This window comes from Tyto alba, unplaced genomic scaffold (assembly GCF_018691265.1).
Source record: "Tyto alba isolate M040663 unplaced genomic scaffold, T.alba_DEE_v4.0 Super-Scaffold_14, whole genome shotgun sequence".
Lineage (NCBI taxonomy): Eukaryota > Metazoa > Chordata > Aves > Strigiformes > Tytonidae > Tyto > Tyto alba.
This window is the reverse complement of record NW_024881276.1, coordinates 18,224,011-18,233,881: the sequence shown is the minus strand read 5'-3', so window position 1 is coordinate 18,233,881 and position 9,871 is coordinate 18,224,011.

Sequence of the window (9,871 nt, the reverse complement as noted above, 5' to 3'; positions counted from 1 at the left end):
GCCAGTTAAAGCTGCTCCTCTGTAGCAAATCTGGAAAAAAGATCAGTCCCTGACATGCCTCTGGGGATGAAAATATTATGTTTATGATTACCCTCCTATACAACAGTGTGACATGTAAATGTGATGAGGGAAAGGCATTTTATTGCTGTCAAGAACAACATGTGTCATTGTATGGGCACTCCAAGTCTCAGTGGTCCAAACAGAAGGGAGAATGCAAGGATAGGAGAGGGAAGAACTAAAGGGATATATCCAGTTCAGTGGTGGAGTTCAAAACGCACCCTAGAACATCCCTCCCACTGATTCATGGTTGTATTTGTATCTGAATATGTATTTATATTTTTATATTTTATATATTTATATGTGTATGCTCTTATATGTATATGAAACTTCTGTCTTCCCCTTCCCATTGATTTTGCCTCTCCATAATCACAGTTTCTTTTTTCTTCCTGTTTTGTAATCACTTTATTTCCTCCATTAAGGGTAGTATTCCCCAAAAAGTAATGGGTGATATAGCTAATTGATGATACTGGGGAAAACATGAAACCAATAATCTGAGAAGTCCTACAGGATTGCCTTGGGAAGGGAGGAAAGCAATGGACATCAGCTGAAAAGGCAGAAGCACGGAAGGCAGGAAAGCCTGAGTTGCAGAAGGAGGCAGAGAAGACTGAGAGGAGTCTGGATCACATTCCTTTGCTGACAGGAATGAATATGAGCTGAGTTTAATGGCAACACCATTAAGTGAAGTGTTTCTGCTGCAGCAAAGAAGCAAAATGTTGTGGGAACACATGTTTTGGTGGTAGGGACAGAGAGGAATGACTGAATTTCTCAGATATATAAGAAATAGCAGCGGGTTTTAATGCCAATACTGAGGGTAAAAGAAATGAAGAGAGAAGTTTAAAAAAAAGCACCAAGTTTGTGGCACTTGATGACTACAGGGGAAGAGAGTTTCCAGTGGTGACAAAACAGAGGATTTATGTGAAAAATCTGTAAATTAACCTGAAGCAAAATGTGAAGTATTAACAAATTATGGAAAAGGACGTCTCTATTAGATGACTTATTTTACTGAGGATCGTCTAAATATTGTGGTAATTAACTTCTGAAGTCCTCAGCTTCAAAGAATTTTAAGCATCTACATTCATGGGGTTTGCATTATTCCCTGATTAACCAACAAAACTGTAACTTGACTAATTTTGGTTTTATCTGTGTGACTTGCTGGGAGCTGAGTGAATTGATGAAAGGAAAACAACATCACATAAGGTTGAAACTGAGAAACTTCAGTCTTGTAGTGAAAGCAATCACTTTAAAATAACTCCCACTGTTTTCAGTACATTTTAATCTAACTTCTGGATAAAAGTCAACCTCTCCTTAGTGACCCAGTTAAGCTGTGTTTCAAGCACTCTTTGTTGGTTTCCAGCTGCCATTATTCCTGTATGAATTGTTGTCTCATGATAGGAGAGGAAAGCAGTTATATGGGAAAGCCTCAACATGGCATTGTCCTTTCTTCAAGATGCATTTGTGAGAGGGGCTTTGTGTTAGGTTGGGGACTAGGGTCTCATGTAACAAAAAGACCTCGGATGTGATCGATGCTTTGGCCTCTGGTCCATTTCATAGTTTGCAGTGCTGAAGAGGTATGAAAGCAGTCTAAAATACTACAGACCTTCCAGAAGATCCCCCTGGAGCAGAAAGTATGGAAATAGTCAGCAGCTTTGTAAACTCAGAAGTTTTAATGACTCATTCTGCCTCAGTTTGTCGTTTGAAAAAAATGAATGCTAATTTACCTGCATTTTAGAAATAGTGTGGGAGGTGACCTACTTAAAGTTTGCAAACCATTTTCCTTTATAATTTTTAAACAGTGTTATTTAGCTAAAATGAGAACACTTATGAACAATTGTAACCATGGGCTTGAATTCATAATTGTAAGGCATCTTTTGTTTAATAAATTCACACTGAGAGCATTTCTATCACCTTCACTGGTTTCAAGTACCTTAGTGAATGCCCCAAACCAAATATATGCCCCCATCTTAGTGAAAGACCCTTCTTCTCTCATTGTTAGCTTACAATCTACACAATAATAATAGTAATAGTAGTAGTAGTAATAACAATAATGGTGGCAATAATAATCATCATTATAATAAAGAAACATTCTGATTTTGGTGACTTAGAATGTTCCCATTGATTTCAATGGATGCTAGGTATAAGATCAAGTAACCTAAATTTAGCCTCTTTGACTGGATCTTTTTATAAAACTTTGTGTAGAACTGTTGATGTCACTATTGTAACAGGATTTCACAAAAAATAGCTTTCAAAGTCTAATGACCTCCAAAGTTAATAAAAGCCATAGAGTCAATTGAGATATTGGTTTTGTGGCACACTGCAGTTTTTCCCAAGCCATTTCCCAATAACTCAGTGTTCCATAGGTGATAATTACTAATTTCTCTTTTTGTCCCGCAGGAGTTGATGACCTTATCATCTCTTCCTTTCCTAACATCCCCTTTTTCCCGACTCATGCCATCCATATTTTTCTCTCAGATTGTCTAACTGCGTAACATAATTAAGCTAAACCCAGAGCAGTTATTTCCAGTCTAGAACTGCTTTGAGATTGCTTCTCCTATTTCAGACCTAAAATTTATCTATTATTTTCCTCTGTTTTTTTTTTTTTTTTTTTTTTTTCTACACATTTAGCTGGTGGTAGTTCAGGAGCAGTTATCACCTTTCTTAAAAATCTTGACTCACTGAAGTCATTATCACCCTAATTGTGTAAAAGAAGAAAAAAAGAAGAAAAAAAAAAGACATATATATCCATATTTTAGACTGTATGCTGAGTTTTTTGAAATGTTTTCTATAGTCCCAGTTTCAGTCTAAGCAGTGTTATTCCAGAGAAAAATGGGAAAACCATGTTTTGTAAATAGTCACACTTCATATGATGCTAACAAAAAAAAAAAAAAAAAAAGGAAAATTCTGGAGATGGTCAGTCAAAGCATCAGTCTTCTGCCGAAACCTTCAAAACTCTTTATCTGATTGGAGGGATTTTTTCCCTACAGACTGTTAGAGTTGTGGAAAGAAAGAAAAATTAGAACATATATCTAACCCCAAAATGTAATCACACCCTATTTAAATACAATGAGCAATTCTGATAGAAGCCTACATGTACAAATGTAAGTATCATTTTATTATGCTCTGTTACATTACTCATTGTGACCTGAAGCAAACATTTGTGAAACTCTACTCTGGCTCAAGGACAGGACCAAAAAATGAGAAAGTAGGGAAATGTAAGTCTTGTAAAAGAAAACCACGTTTTGGACTAGCAACTGCTTGTTTGTTTGTTTGTTTGTTTGTTTTTAAATCACACAGCATTATATTTTTTTTATGTATCAAATTCTGAGTTAGTAATTGATCTGGTTTCCAAGTCATAACATTTACATTTACATTACTGATCATCTTGGTTTCCAGGATGTGTTCTTTCTCTACTGTTCCTCAGGTAAGTTAAAGAGCAGCAAAAAGAGAAGCTGCAGTTACACTTTCTTACAGCAGACCCCACCCCTGCACTAGTGGAAAGAGCCTGGCTGGAAGAAACCTCTGGGAGCAGCACTGGGCCCTGGGGAGGAATTGCCCAGACCCTGCTTATGCCGTGGGCTTGGTGGTGGTTCATGGCAGCTCAGCAGTGTCGCCATCCTGGCAGTTTCTGCTGTCAGCAGATCTCTCAACACTGAAATACAGCCCCATGATTACTCTCATTATATCTGTTTTCTCAGATCCAACCAGTCCAATACAGGAATAGAAAAAAAAATGATGCTAATTGCTCTCTAGTTGTGACTGTTGTGGGGTAACAGATTATTTTATATAAGAAGCCATATTAGGAAAGCTGGTGAAACTTTAAGATATTATAAATAAAGTGCTGACTTCCTTAGCAAAAAAATTGTGTCTCATTCATCTTTTTAAAGAGCAAAATTATCAAGAGTCCTCTATGTCTTCTCTATGTCTGCATGCCACCACCATTTGTTTACTTTTTTAGTGCAATTGAATATTCACTAACCTTGCTTCTGAAAGATGTCTTATTTTGGGATCAAACTCTAAATCACAGACCTCATAATAATTTTTCCAGTGCACTATGAATGACGAGTATGGGCTTGATGTGCTAACAGGTAATTCAGATATTGGTAAGCTCACCTATATCAGCTAGAAAATGACTCCTCATTCCCTTCTAATTTTATTACACTAACATAAGAAAAAAAACTGTAATGTAGGGCATGAGCATGTGCAAAACATGCTACAGTGTATGAATTTACAGACAAGCAATTAATCTATAGTAACTGCCCTGGGCAGACTCCTCTCCCACAATGTATTTTGGGGTAACAAATGCTGTTTTCACTCAAAGGCAAGCAACTTAACATGAATTTGCATTTACCAATGAATAATTGTGCAAATGATCTGATGCCGTAAATTTGCTCTCTAGCTTCATGGTAGGTTGCTTATAATTTCATATACTAAATCCTGATTACAAATGAACCTCCACATCTTCTTCATCTCTCTTAGCAATGCAAGAAGTTGCTTACATTGGGAAAGTCTGCATGAGAAATTGGTCAGGTTATACCAGTAGGAAGTACTGGTATAGTTGCATTTACACTGGAATTGTGGCACTATATTACTAGCCCCTTTCATGTTGCAATCAACACAGGCTAATGCAAAACTTGTGCATAGATTGGATCTAATATATATGCTAATGCACAATAGAAAACTGCCTCTCCTCTGTTTGAAATGATGGAATAATATGCACACAGTTCACCTCCCTAAGCAAAACCCCCAGCATTTGGCTTCTGAGTGGCCCCATGATTACTGGAACAAAGATGGATTAAAGTCAATTTGCACCTCCTCACCTTCATAGAATTGACCGGTTGTATTTTGCATGCGCCAAATTTTATTGTAGACTGAAATACAGACTAATTTCCTAAAAATTGATCCACATTATATGACAGTAAATGAACAAACAACTAATGAGCAGGTCATTTCCTCACTGAAAAACAAACAAATACAAAATAAATTATTTGCTTTATTATATGAACGGTGACTAGTGAACCAGCTCCTTTCAGCTTATTTGAAATGCAAACAAACAGTTTCACTTTGCATGCTCCAAGTACCAGCAATTTAATGGTAGACATAGTTCTCATTTCAGCCCTGGTGTTTTGTCAGTCTAGCACAATGTTCTCAAATGGAGGATTATAACGTTTTTGGGCACCATGAAAAAATGTAAAAAACTGCAAAATGTTAGAGAAAGCAGTGCTTTTCTATTTGCCTAACGCCTACTTATAACAAGAAGAGGAAATGCTTCTGTCATTACTAGCTACAAATATTTATATAAAGATATGTCAAGGGTAAAGCGAAGTGCCTTGGAGTGCTGCCCCTAGTATAGTTCCCACAGTGCAGAGGAATGAGCATTTACACCCACGGTGAAAAACTGTAGAGAGTTCTCATTTTCCTGCCCTGGGGAAGCTGATCTCCAGCTGTCCTAGAAGTTAGCTGAGAAGGGTCTGCTCTTCTAAGATGCTCTAGTACATCCAGTATAGCCTGACACTCAAAAAAGCCAGGTGTACATAGGAGCACCAAGTCATGACATTGGCAGGTACTTTAGCACCTTGGTCAATCAGGCCAGAAGGCATTCAGGTGGACCAACTGAGACAGAGGCCATGAATAATTCAAAGCTCTTAGAGGGATGGTTGTACTTTGTCACATTCTCAGTTTTGTAGTCTCTTTCTCTTCTCTTACATTTCTGACACCTTTTTTAACTAAACCAGCAAGAGAAACAGCTTGCCCTGTGGCTGGTCTCTTTAGTTTAATTAAAAGCTTTATTTCAGCTTTGTACAGATTGTGTGTGCTTACTGGCAGCAGTTTCAGCAAAGAAGAATACTTTCTTTGGTCCCATCAGTCATCTCTAGGTCAACAGCAGACCTATGGTCCAGTGGAGGAACAAGGACAATTGAGATTACTTTCCAGCTCCAGTCATTCACATGCCTCTGTTTCATTTTCATCTTTGTTTCACTTCTTCTTTTTCCTTTCTGTAGGGGGCAAAATCTTTTGCTTTGCACTCTTTTTTTTTTCTTTTTTTTTTTTTTTTTTTTTTTTTAACATACATAGTGCTTTCTATATAAATAAATACTCATTTCCCTTGTGACTGCCCAACAACACCCTCCACTTAACACAAAAATGATGCAGCGATTAAGTAGAATTATTCTCTAAATTGTCCCAAATGTCTTGGAATGGCTAGTCTTTGACGACTCTTTTCAGCTGTTTTATACTTATCATAACTCTATCATACAAAGGTGTCTCTTGCTCTTCTGTATCTCTGAAGGCTTAAACATAAATTTACCAGGAGCAAAACCATATATTTATATAAAGCTCGATTGTTTTAGCATCTTAAATTCTGGTCAATCCTAATGGAATCTAACTGGCATGAGACAATACCCCACATGGACTGCATCTGTTAAAAATATCTGAAATATTTGCAACAATAATATCACAAATGCCAACAGCAGTTCCACGTCTCAGCCCCTCACCTTCAATCCATTGCTCCACTGCATCTCCTTTTTTTTTCTGGGCCATGCCAAATTGCTCATTTTGCCATTCATAATGCAAGATGAAAATTATCATGGACTAACTTTCTGCTTGGATTTGATATTTTCCTTCTCCTAAACACTCAATGTTCACTGCTAGCTTTGAATAGTAAACTCAATACAAATATTTTTTTTTTTTGGTTACAAATATGTTTATTTTCTTAGTTTTAAATACGTAGATTTGGCCTCAATGCAACAGATCAGTTTGAATAGCATTTATCTTCAGTTTGAAATTCTAATAGTCAGAAAACTAGCTTTTTTCCATCCATAATAGATTTTATAACAGGTTCAAGTAGATTTTTTTTTTTTTTTCTGGCTTAAAAATCAATAATAAGTTAGTTATGCAAGTCTTTCTGTTTTGCAATCTGTTTGAAAGCTATCTAGGTATGGTCCTGGGCAATCAGTTCTAGGCAGCCCTGCTTGAGAAGAGGTTGGATCAGATGACCTCCAGAGGTCCCTTCCAACCTCAACTACCCTTCCAACCTCAACTATCCTGTGATTCTGTGATTCTTAAGGCTTAAAAGGCAGCACAAGAAATGATGGGAACATCTCAGCATTCTGAAGAATTTTTAAAAGAAGTTGTCAAGACCACAAAGATATGTAATCATTATAACATGAAGACATGTTAGTAGGACCCAAATATCGATGGGTTTTGGGAAATAGAATGATAAAAAAAGGAAGATTAGAGCAAGTTTTTTATTCAATGAATATTTTTAATAAGGCTGTTTTTGTTCTTATCTCAAAAAAATCTTTTAAATATTTTCTCCCAGACGATCAGAAAGAGAGAGACAAAGTAAAGATCCTACTGCTTAGGATTTTTGGCTGACTTATGAGCACGTGTGAGTTCTATGCCATATCAGGACTTTCTACCTTATAAATTGATATATTGAGGGCTTCTTTTGTGTTAAGCATTTCTTTTGCACAAGGCCGCAGAGTACACTTAAGTGGGTACTTTCTTGTGATGCAGAGTTAACTGCAGGTAATGGTTCATCCTGTTCTGTTTCGCCGCATCATTTCTTTCCAGTGAAAGCATATGGCTGGTGTACAAAAAGTTCCAGCCAAGAAAGCATTTGATTTTTTTTCTCCTGAAAAAGTGAATGGGATTTCTCACTAGTTAAATTGTGTCTTGCTCCTAAAAGCATTGTGGACATGGGACATTTTATCATATAAACTTAAGAATAAAGGCTGTTCCTGGATTTAGCTAGGTTAAACAGGCATGGATGGATGACACCAAAGTTCAAGACCTGGTCTGAATGATAGAATTAATTGGGAATGTCCAACTGTAGGTTTCCTCTCTTACCACTAAGCTACTGACTACTATGGACGTGTCTAACAGTGGGTGGTTGGGTGGAGGGGAATTCCAGTAGTTCAAACATCAAATTTGGAGTATTATCCAAGCACTTTGAAAACAGCTAGGCTGTTTTTGACACATCGGCATTTTCTGATTAAAAATTTATTCAATATTTTTAATTGCTTCTAAAACTAAACAGTTAAGACTTAAGGGAAGATCATATTAGGGGATTTTTATAATGATCATCAGTGTTAACTACTATTTTTATAATTAAACGTATGCAATTATATTCCAAAACTAAGACAGACATGGCATTTCCTACCAATACATAATATTTATTTAAGACACCAAACAGATTACTTTTGGGAGACATTTTAAAGGATGTTCTTTCTAATGACAAATTCTGCAGTAATCAAGAACAAAAAAAGGATTCTCTGACAAAGAATAGATTTTAGATCAGCTGAAATATCACTAAGGAAGGGGTAGACACACATTATAAAATTAAACAATTAGCAGTAATTATTTAGAATAATCTTGGAGTATCCTTTTCTGATTTCTGACTTCACTAGTAATTTTGCCTGGAAAAAAACAAACAAACAAACAAACAAATATGGACTGTTGAATCTCAACCACTTGCTGCCAAAATGAGAGGGTCACAAAGATGCCATAGAGTTGCCTCTTATCAGCATCTTCTTCAGTGCAACTGGTATGGCTGAAATCCTTAAGTGCAACAGGTCAGCAGTCCTATCCATTTAGCCCTGCTGGCAATAGCTGAAGAAAATCCATGGTGAATACCTCAAACCAGGACACCTCTTGCACTTTTGATGAGCTGTTCTATCCAAGTCTTACCTAAACTGAATAACAATTTATGTTAACTATGTCTGGAGAAATCCTGCTGACCATCCAGACAGTGCTGGTATGTGTAGTAGAATATGTCTATGTCTGTATGTGCAACTTCTTGCAGAACACAGTGACCATGACAAACTCTGCATTAACTGGAACAATAAAAAGTAACGGATGCATCTGCACATGGAAAGCAGATATGTTTCTTAGGTAACAGAGTGAAGAGCAAAACAATATAAAAAAATATTTGTGACTGAGATTGTATCTAACCTCAACAAATTTAGTCAAAGATGTACAGATGTGTTTCAGAGAAGTCAGGAAACCAAAAGCTGACATTACAGCTTGTTCTGTCTCCCAGTTACCAGTCTGTCCTCAGCCCTTGTTTCTGATGAAGATTTGTTGTCAGGCTCCATTTTACCACTTGAGCTGTGTTAATCTGTTTCAGTTCTATATCCAAGACAGTGTTATTTCTTTGGTTTCAATATCTCCAGGTAAGAAAATCCCTATTTCCTTTCCTATTTATCTTGTCTGTTCATAACAGACATTTGGAAGCATAACATGACAAACTGGAAGCTACCTTGATAGTAGTTTTCATTCAGGGCTTGGAAAGAAATTCTCTCAGCACACAGGCCTCCTCAAGGCCACAAGAAGTTTAACTGTGAGAGCTTTTCACTTCCCTTTGGCCTTTTCTCACTAATGAAGTCCTGATAACATTTATATGTTGTCCAAGAAGTATGTACATATTTTATGAGATGGATGGGGGTGAGGAAACTACTGAAGTCCTCTCTTGCTGGTCCCAGCTCTGCATTGCTGGCATAATCAGGTGGTCATGGTGACAAGTTAACTCCCTCCCTACAAACACACTGTTTCCCCACATACTTACATTTTCTGGGGGAAGGTTTAGTAAAAAAGGGATCCACTCCTGTAAGAAGAGAACCTGTGGAAGTCAGATGGGGAACGAGGAAGGAGGGTGTCAAGACCAGTGGCCTCAATGCATCATTCCCAGGGAAGTCCATGTGGGGACACTCTGATTCTGTGAACATCCAGATGCTGATGTAATTGGTGACAAATGAAGGCTGATAATAACAATTTTAATTGCATTCAGTACTATTTTGCTCAGGTGCAGTAGCTT